Source organism: Mobula birostris, chromosome 29 (genome assembly GCF_030028105.1).
Source record: "Mobula birostris isolate sMobBir1 chromosome 29, sMobBir1.hap1, whole genome shotgun sequence".
NCBI lineage: Eukaryota > Metazoa > Chordata > Chondrichthyes > Myliobatiformes > Myliobatidae > Mobula > Mobula birostris.
In genome coordinates, this window is record NC_092398.1 from 35,940,347 (window position 1) to 35,950,666 (window position 10,320).

The window sequence follows — 10,320 nt, forward strand, 5'->3', positions numbered from 1 at the left end:
CCTTCCTTCCCTAACTGTTGATAGGTCTGCATATCTACAACTCTGGTTAACATAGTTTCGTACTTGAATGTACCTAAAAAAGTCATTATGTTCTAGGCCACGTTTGTCCTGCAGGATTTGGAAACTTTGTAATACTCTTTTATCTATAAATGAGAGGTAGGTTGTAAGACCTTTCTTTATCCATAGCTCAAATCTTTTATCTCCTCTGTTGGGAAGGAATTCAGTATCATATGCACACCATCTAAAGAGTTTTAACATGTTATTAATTCCACATGAATTAACCACCTTCTGCCATACTTTTAATGTAAGATTTATCCAAGCGTTTTTAAATTTTTCCAACTGGGCCATCAATCCTTTGTCAGCTATTGAGGCCTGAAGAGGAAAACTGTCAACTAATCCAAATTCTGTTTCCTTCCATCTAGCCTTATATTCCCTATTACACCAATATAACAGAGGGGTTATCTGTGAGGCATAAAAATAATTTCTCAGGCAAGGAAGAACCATACCTCCTCCTTCCTTCCCTAACTGTAAGGTGTTATATCGAATTCTAGGTTTCTTTCCTTGCCAAATGAAGCGGGAAATCCATTTGTCCTATTCCCTGAATTGATTATCATCCACCTCCACCGGTAAAGTATGGAAAAGATACAATAACCGAGGAAGAATATTCATTTTTATAGTATTTATCCTTGAATTTAAACTTAAGAAGGGGATAAGATTCCATCTATGCATATCTGCTTTTATCTCTGAGATTAATGGCCCATAATTTACCTGTGACAGTGTTGAAAGATCCTTCGGCAGGGTTATTCCTAAATATTTTAATGATTTAGCTTCCCACTTAAGATCATATGTATCCTGCAATTTTTTGGATGGTGTATAATTTAGGGACATAACCTACGTTTTCTTTATATTTATTTTATAACCTGATATTTTCCCAAAGTCATCCAACAGTGTAAACAATCCTATAAATGATTTTTCTGGTTCACTCAGATAGACCAAAACATCATCTGCGAATAACGCCACTTTCTGTTCAATCCCTGCCACCTTGATACCTTTTACGATTTCGCTCCGTCTTATTAGTTGGGCAAGCGGTTCAATATATAGCGCAAAAAGGAGAGGAGAAATTGGGCATCCCTGTCTAGTGCCTCTCTCTAAGATGAAGGAGTCAGAGAGGTCCCCATTTATCTTAATTCGGGCTGTAGGCCTGTCATATAGAGTCTGAATTACTTTAATAAACTTTTCTTGAAAGCCGAATCTTCCTAACACTGTGTATAGGAATGCCCAACTAACCGAATCAAAAGCTTTCTCACCATCCAATCCTACTACCATTGTCTCTGTCTCGTTCTTATTAACCTGTTCTAATATGTGCAGAGTTCTCCTTATGTTGTCCTGTGTTTGTCTTTGTTGAATAAATCCAGTCTGGTCTAAGTGGATTAGGCCAGGTAAAAGCTTTTCCAATCTGCGCACTAATATAGATGTAAATAGTTTGTAATCTAAATTAAGAACACTAATTGGCCGATAATTGTCACATTCTAGTTTATCTTTACCCTCTTTAGGAATAACTGAAATAATCGCTTCTCTCCAGGAAGGTGGAGTTTCTCCTCTCTGCAAGATCCAATTAAAGGTGTTAAGTAGTAATGGGGCTAACTGTGTCTTCAGGGACTTGTACCACTCTGAGGTAACCCATCAGAACCCGGGAACTTTCCAGCCTTTAACCTAGAGATGGCCACGTTCAGTTCTTTGACAGTTACTGGTTCTAATAAACTTTCATTTTGTAAATCTGTAAGTTTAGGTAGATCTAAAAAATTCAATACACTGTCTATATAGGGCTCATTGGGGGCCCGGGGTTGGGAGTACAGCTCTCGATAATATGTTTCAAAACTCTCTTGGATTTTCCCTATTGTACTCTCCACAAGCTTTGTCTTTGGATTCTTTATTTTATGAATTGTATTGTCTGCTTGTTGTTTTCGTAATTTATATGCTAATAATCTAGCTGATTTACCTCCTACTTCATAATTCTTTTGTCTCAGGTAAAGAAAATTTCTTTGAGTTTCCAATGTATAAATATCGTCAATTTCACTTTGTAATTTCCTAATTTCCTGTTTTCGATTTGAATTACTTTTGTTGCTAACTACAACTTGAAGTTGTTTTAATTTTCCTTGAAGGTCTGCTAATTTTTGTGCATTGATTTTTTTCATGTGAGTGGTAATGGAAATAATTTTCCCTCTCAGTACAGCTTTCAATGTATCCCATAAGATCACTGGTGATGTTTCTCCCGCGTCATTAAGGTCTAGATATTCTTTGATTTCTCCCCTTAATCTCTCCATTACCTTCGGATTATTGAGTATATGTGAGTTTAGCCTCCATAGTGTTTTCCTCATTTTCCTTTCCAGGATTAGAGACATAGAGACTGGGCTATGATCCGACAGATCAATTGTTGCAATATTACAGTTTTTTATCCTGAGTCTATCTGTATTAAAGATAAAGAAATAGTCTATCCTTGAATAGGCTGAATGAGGGAAAGAGTAATATGTATAATCTTTACTAGTAGGGTGTAATTCCCTCCAGACGTCTATAATTCCCAACTCCTCCATCAATGAATTCACTTTCCAAGTCAGAGGTTTATTCTGAATAACTATTCTTGAAGAATACTACCCCTTGAGAACTGACCATTAGGTCAAAAATGTGTCTATAAAATGACCATTCACAACCTGGAGGAGCATAAACATTCAGCAATGTTATTTCTGTACCTTCTATTCTTCCTGTGATTTTTACGAACCGTCCTTCTTTGTCTCTAGTCTCTGAAATATGTTCATAATTAAGAGTACTTGATATTAAAGTAGCTACCCCTCTTTTGTGACTCAATTTATATGATGAATAAAATACATGCTCAAAGCCCATTCTTTTTAATTTTCCATGTTCAGATTGGCTCATATGTGTTTCCTGGAGGAAAGCTATTTGTGCCCTCTCTTTTTTCAATTTAGACATAATCTTATTTCTTTTAATTGGATTCAAAACCCCATTAACATTATAGGAAATTATTTTTACCAATTCAGTTTGCATTTTTCTCTAGTAGAAAAAAAAACACTCTCCTTTTCTAACCAAACAGTAAGCAATCCCTTCTCAACAGTAAACCAAGACATATAACCACACTCTAGACATTTTTGAACGTGCAACATTTGAAAATTTTTCCCGACTTCCCACAGTGAGGCCTGAGCACCGACCCGCCTCAGTTCAGAGGGATAACTTCTATCTTCACCCTGTGTTAGAAGGCCCTCAGCAGTTTGAATAATCATAGAGAATTTTCTCCTATTTATGTCTCGACCATATTGCTATCATTCAAGTTATTCCGTCTAGTTTATTTTCAGTTACCAGTTTTCATTTTACCTTTAAGTCCGATTTACTCTTTTCAGTCATTTCTCTTAATTAATCTGTGTTCTCTGTACATTCGCGTCTGAATAGTTGCAGCTTTTCCTTGTAGTTTGACACTCTGGTTCGTGTGGAGCGTCCTCGCCCCACTAACTGCCACGACTTCTGCCGAATCCTCTCCAGTAGCGACTCCGATTGGGTGATAACTTTAATAGGTAGTCCCCGGTCCGCCAGGTCCAATGTTGCCTCCTCCACCGCAGCGTAAGTTTTTTTCCCTTCGTCGTAAAAGACTCTCAGCCGAGCTGGATACAGGGTCTGGAACTTGATGTTGTTTTCCTTCAGGACTCTCCGTGTTTCCGTATATTCCTTCCGTCTGGCAAGAATCCCCAGTGCGTAGTCGTGGTCTAAACTGATTTTACGGTTGTTCCGCATGAAACCTTTCTTTTGCCATGCCCTTTTAAGCACCTCTTCCTTCGTTCTGTAACTGAGAAATCTGACCAGAATCGATCTGGGCTGGGCGCCTGCTGGAGGCTGTGGTGCCAACGCGCGGTGAGCTCTTTCTATCTGTAGGTCTTTTGCGGCCGGTATATCAAGGTTCTCTCTAAGTAGCTTCTCCACGAAGGGAATCATCAATCCGGATTTACCTTCAGTTCCTTCGGGAACTCCGTAAATCCTCACATTTTCCCTTCTCGAGCGGCCTTCTTGATCTATTAGTTTCCACTGGAGCTGGTCTTGCAGCTTCAGCATTTCTGCTATCACCTCCTCTGCGTTTTGTAGCTTCTCTTCAATTCCAACAATCCTCGCTTCGGCTTCATCTATCCGCGAGTTAGTTTTTACTATTTCTCCTTTAATATCTTCCAGCTGTTTGCTGTTATCTTGTCGGAACTCGCGAATCTCTCCGAGAATCAAGGACAGAGTCACCGATTCCCCCTCATTATCTCCGTCCTGGCTTGCCGTGGGGGAGCTAGGCCCGTCGCCTTGCTGCGTCTCTTTATGTTTATCAGCCTTCGGAGCGGACTTTTTAATCTTGTTCTTAGACATCATCCTTGCCCCTTTTATTAATATAGTTATGCAATATTAAGTATCTGTCTAAATTCGATTATGGGGCAGTTTACCTTTTTTGTCGAGAGACCTTTTCCTTACGCCGCCATTCCCTTGATGACCCGGAAGTCAATCCCATTTTAAATATTTCCAAGATAATTTCGTGCCAATCTTCTAATGTAGGTGGTATTGGATTTAGCCACTTTCTAGTGATTGATTTCTTACTTGCCGCTAAGAGGGCCTGCAGCAACTTTATGTCTTCCTTCTGTTCAAGAAACAATACATGCCCCAAATAGAGCGTCTCAAAGTTCAGAGGTATCTGGGTCCTAAATACCTTAACTAATGTTCTATGAATACTTTCCCAATATATACTTAATTAGGGCAATCCCAGAAAATATGAAAATGATTTGCCTCCTTGGAGCCGCACCTTCTCCAACATGTCACGTTTGTATCTCTATATTTTTCCTGATATGGGGTCTGCTTCTATATCTCACGGTCTTTTGCAGCTGGGTTTGGGACCATCCATGGTGGAGTTTGGAATGAGAATGGCAGAACAATATGAGGGCAATGCAGAAGGGAGGAGGGGGGGCGTTGTTCAAACCACAGTAGATTGATCACTTTAAGAATTGGTGATGCAGCCTTTTCCTCTTGTGCACCAAAACCTGGAATACTTAGCTGACTGAGATAGTACTTTACCAGACTAATGCTATGGAACGTTTCAAAACACGTCTGAAAACCTACTTCTTAAATTTGATCTACTCATTAGATTACTTAATACCTGTTGATGTTGATTACATTTACATAATTTGGTATATTCAATTACTTTCTAATTCCATATGTCTGTCTTGTGATTTTTAATTTTGTTTGGTAGTTTTATAACTATATTGATTTAGCTTTAAATGCTATGTAAAGTGTTTTGTGTATGCATCTTAATGTATGAAACATGCTATATAAAATTATTAATATCAGGTATGTATATATATATATATATATATGTCACAATATACTACCCTGAGATTCATTTTAGACCATAAGACCGTAATACATGGGAGCAGAATTAGGCCATTCAGCCCATCGAGTCTGGCTGATCCCAGATCTCACTCAACCCCACACACCTGCCTTCTCACCATATCCTTCGATGCCCTGACAGTTCAGGAAACAATCAACTTCTGCCTTAAATATACCCACGGACTTGGCCTCCACCGCAGTTTGTGGCAGAGCATCCCACAGATTTATTACTCTCTGGCTAAAGAAATTGCTCTTACCGCTGTTCTAAAGGGTTGCCCCTCAGTTCAGAGACTGTGAGCTTTAGTTCTGGATAACTGCACCATAGGAAACATCCCCCCCCCATCTCGTCCTTTCAACATTCGGTAGGTTTCAATAAGATCCCCACATTCTTCTAAATTCCAGCGAGTTCAGGCCCAAAGCTACCAAACACTCATCATATGTTAACCCCTTCATTCCCAGAATCATCCTCATGAACCTCCTCTGGTCTCTCCCCAATATCCTTTCTGAGACATGTGCCCAAAACTGTTGACAATACTCCAAGTGCAGCCTGACTAGTGTCTTATAAAGCCTCAGCATTATCTCCTTGTTTTTATATTCTATTCCCCTTGAAATAAATGCCAACATTGAATTTGTTTTCTTTACCACAGACTCAACCTGTAAATTAACCTTTTGGGAGTCTTGTATGAGGACGCCAAAGTCCCTCTGCACCTCTGATGTTTGAACCTTCTCCCTATTTAGATAATAGTCTGCACTATTGTTCCTTTTACCAAAATGTGTTATCATACATTTCCCAACACTGTATTCCATCTGCCGCTTTTTTGCCCATTCTTCCAATTTGCTCAAGTTCTGCTGCAATCACATTGCTTCCTCAGCACTACCTACCCCTCCGCCTATCTTCATATCATCCACAAACTTTGCCACAAAACCATCAATTCCATTATCCAAATTATTGACAAACGTTGTGAAAAACAGTGGTCCCAATACTGACCAGTGGTCCAATATCAACTCTCAGCTCCCTTTTACTCTTTATATATCTGAAAAAACTTAGTATCCTGCTTTATATTATTGTCTAGTTTGCCTCATATTTCATCCTTTCCCTTGTTATAGCTTTTTAGGTTGCCCTATTTTGGATTTTAAAAGCTTCCCAATAATCCAAATTTTCATTCACTTTTGCTACCTTATATGCCCTTTCCTTGGCTTTCGTGCAGTCCTTAACTTCCCTTGTCAGCCACAGCTGCCCAACTATACCATTTGAGAACAACTTCTTCTGAGGGACGTATCTATCCTGCACCTTGTGAACTATTTCCAGAAACTTCAGCCATCTCTGCTCTGCCGTCACCCCCACCAGTCCTCCTCCAACCCATCTGGGCAAGCTCCTCTCTCATGCCCCTTTATTCCATTGTGATACTGATACATGTGAGTTATGCTTCTCTCTCTCGTACTGCAGTATGAATTCAGTCATATGATGATCACTGCCTCCTAAGGGTTTCTCTACATTAAATTCCCTGATAAGATCCGGGTTATTACACAGCGCCCAATCTAAGATGGCCTTTCACTGAGAAGGCTCAAGCACAAGCTGCTCTAAAAAGCCATCTCATAGGCATTCACGAGGAAATCTGCAGATGCTGGAATTTCAAGCAACACACACAAAAAATGCTGGTGAACGCAGCAGGCCAGGCAGCATCTACAGTCGACATGTCAGGCCAAGATCCTCCGTCCTCTTCCTATAGATGCTGCCTGGCCTGCTGCGTTCACCAGCCGTTTTTGTCGTAGGCATTCAACAAATTTCCTCTCTTGTAATCCGACACCAACTTGATTTTCCCCATTCCCTTACATATTGAAGTCCCCCATTACAATTGTGTCATTAGCTCATTACATGCCTTTTCCAGCTCCCTTTACAAACTCAACCCCATATCTTGGCTACTATTTGGAGGCTTATATATGATTCCTATAATGTTTTTCTTTACCCTTGCAGTTTCTTAACTCCACCCACAAAGATTTAAAATTCTCTGTCACCTCTTTACAAAGATGTACAGTAATTCCATCTCTTACCAACAGAGCCACACCACCGTCTATGCCTTCCAGCCTGTCCTTTCTATACAAAGTATATCCTTTGATGTTAATAGAAACATAGAAAATAGGTGCAGGAGTAGGCCATTCGGCCCTTCGAGCCTGCACCGCCATTCAGTATGATCATGGCTGATCATCCAACTGAGAACCCTGTACCAGCCTTCTCTCCATACCCTCGATCCCTTTAGCCACAAGGGCCATATCTAACTCCCTCTTAAATATAGCCAATGAACTGGCCTCAACTGTTTCCTGTGGCAGAGAATTCCACAGATTCACCACTCTCTGTGTGAAGAAGTTTTTCCTAATCTTGGTCCTAAAAGGCTTCCCCTTTATCCTCAAACTGTGACCCCTCGTTCTGGACTTCCCCAACATCGGGAACAATCTTCCTGCATCTAGCCTGTCCAATCCCTTTAGAATTTTATACGTTTCAATAAGATCCCCCCTCAATCTTCTAAATTCCATAGAGTATAAGCCTAGCCGATCCAATCTTTTATCATATGAAAGTCCTGCCATCCCAGGAATCAATCTGGTGAACCTTCTTTGTACTCCCTCTATGGCAAGAATGTCTTTCCTCAGATTAGGGGACCAAAACTGCACACAATACTCCAGGTGTGGTCTCACCAAGGCCTTGTACAACTGCAGTAGTACCTCCCTGCTCCTGTACTCGAATCCTCTTGCTATGAATGCCAGCATACAATCTGCCTTTTTCACCACCTGCTGTACCTGCATGCCCACTTTCAATGACTGGTGTACAATGACACCCAGGTCTCGTTGCACCTCCCCTTATCCTAATCGGCCACCATTCAGATAATCTGTTTTCCTGTTTTTGCCACCAAAGTGGATAACCTCACATTTATCCACATTAAGTTGCATCTGCCATGAATTTGCCCACTCACCCAACCTATCCAAGTCACTCTGCATCCTCTTAGCATCCTCCTCACAGCTAACACTGCTGCCCAGCTTCGTGTCATCCGCAAACTTGGAGATGCTGCATTTAATTCCCTCATCTAAGTCATTAATATATATTGTAAACAACTGGGGTCCCAGCACTGAGCCTTGCGGTACCCTACTAGTCACTGCCTGCCATTCTGAAAAGGTCCCATTTATTCCCACTCTTTGCTTCCTGTCTGCCAACCAATTCTCTATCCACATTAATACCATACCCCCAATACCGTGTACTTTAAGTTTGCACACTAATCTCCTGTGTGGGACCTTGTCAAAAGCCTTTTGAAAATCCAAATATACCACATCCACTGGTTCTCCCCTATCCACTCTACTAGTTACATCCTCAAAAAATTCTATAAGATTCGTCAGACATGATTTTCTTTTCACAAATCCATGCTGATTTTGTCCGATGATTTCACCGCTTTCCAAATGTGCTGTTATCACATCTTTGATAACTGACTCTAGCATTTTCCCCACCACCGATGTTAGGCTAACTGGTCTATAATTCCCCGGTTTCTCTCTCCCTCCTTTTTTAAAAAGCGGGGTTACATTAGCCACCCTCCAATCCTCAGGAACTAGTCCAGAATCTGAAGAGTTTTGAAAAATTATCACTAATGCATCCACTATTTCTTGGGCTACTTCCTTAAGCATGCTGGGATGCAGACCATCTGGCCCTAGGGATTTATCTGCAATTTACCTAACACCACTTCCCTACTAACATGTATTTCCCTCAGTTCCTCCACCTCACTAGACCCTCTGTCCCCTACTATTTCCGGAAGATTATTTATGTCCTCCTTAGTGAAGACAGAACCAAAGTAGTTATTCAATTCGTCTGCCATGTCCTTGTTCCCCATAATCAATTCACCTGTTTCTGTCTGTAGGGGACCTACATTTGGCTTAACCAATCTTTTTCTTTTCACATATATATAAAAGCTTTTACAGTCAGTTTTTATGTTCCAGGCCAGTTTTCTCTCATAATCTCTTTTCCCTTTCCTAATTAAGCCCTTTGTCCTCCTCTGCTGGACTCTGAATTTCTCCCTGTCCTCATGTGTGCTGCTTTTTCTGGCTAATTTGTATGTTTCTTCTTTGGAATTGATACTATCCCTAATTTCCCTTGTCAGCCACGGGTGCACTACCTTCCCTGGTTTATTCTTTTGCCAAACTGGGATGAACAATTGTTGTAGTTCATCCATGCAACCTTTAAATGCTTGCCATTGCATATCCACCGTCAATCCTTTAAGTGTCATTTGCCAGTCTATCTAAACTCCCAACTATGACCTTTTTTCACCCACGACTCAGTGATGCCCACAACATCATTCTGACCAATCTCTAATTGTGCCATGGGTTCATCCACCTTATTCTGAACGCTACCTGAATTTAAATACACCTTCAGTCCTGCATTCTTCGCCCTTTTGTACTTAGCCTCTGTGGTATAATTTAACACTTTTCTCTGTCTGCATTTGTACCCAATCATTGGCTTGTCCTTCCTTACATTCATGTTATATCCATCATCTACTCGTAAACCTGCTGGATCATCCTCAGCTCTATCATACTGGTTCCCATTCCCCTGCTGTGTTAGTTAAACCAATCCCAGAGATCTAACAAACCTGCCCGGAAAGGTATTGATCCCCTCTGATTCAAGTGCAACCTGTCCCTTCCGTACAGGTCACACCTGCCCCAGAAGAAGTCCCGATTTTCCAGAAATCTGATTCCCTGTCCCCTGCAAAACCCAATAGCATGAATGGCAGCGATGCTTCACTGCCAGATGAACTCAACTCCTTCTATGCCCGCTTTGAAAGGGAGAACACAACTACAGCTGTGAAGATCCCTGCTGCACCCGGTGACCCTATGATCTCTGTCTCAGAGGCCGATGTTAGACTGTCTTTAAAG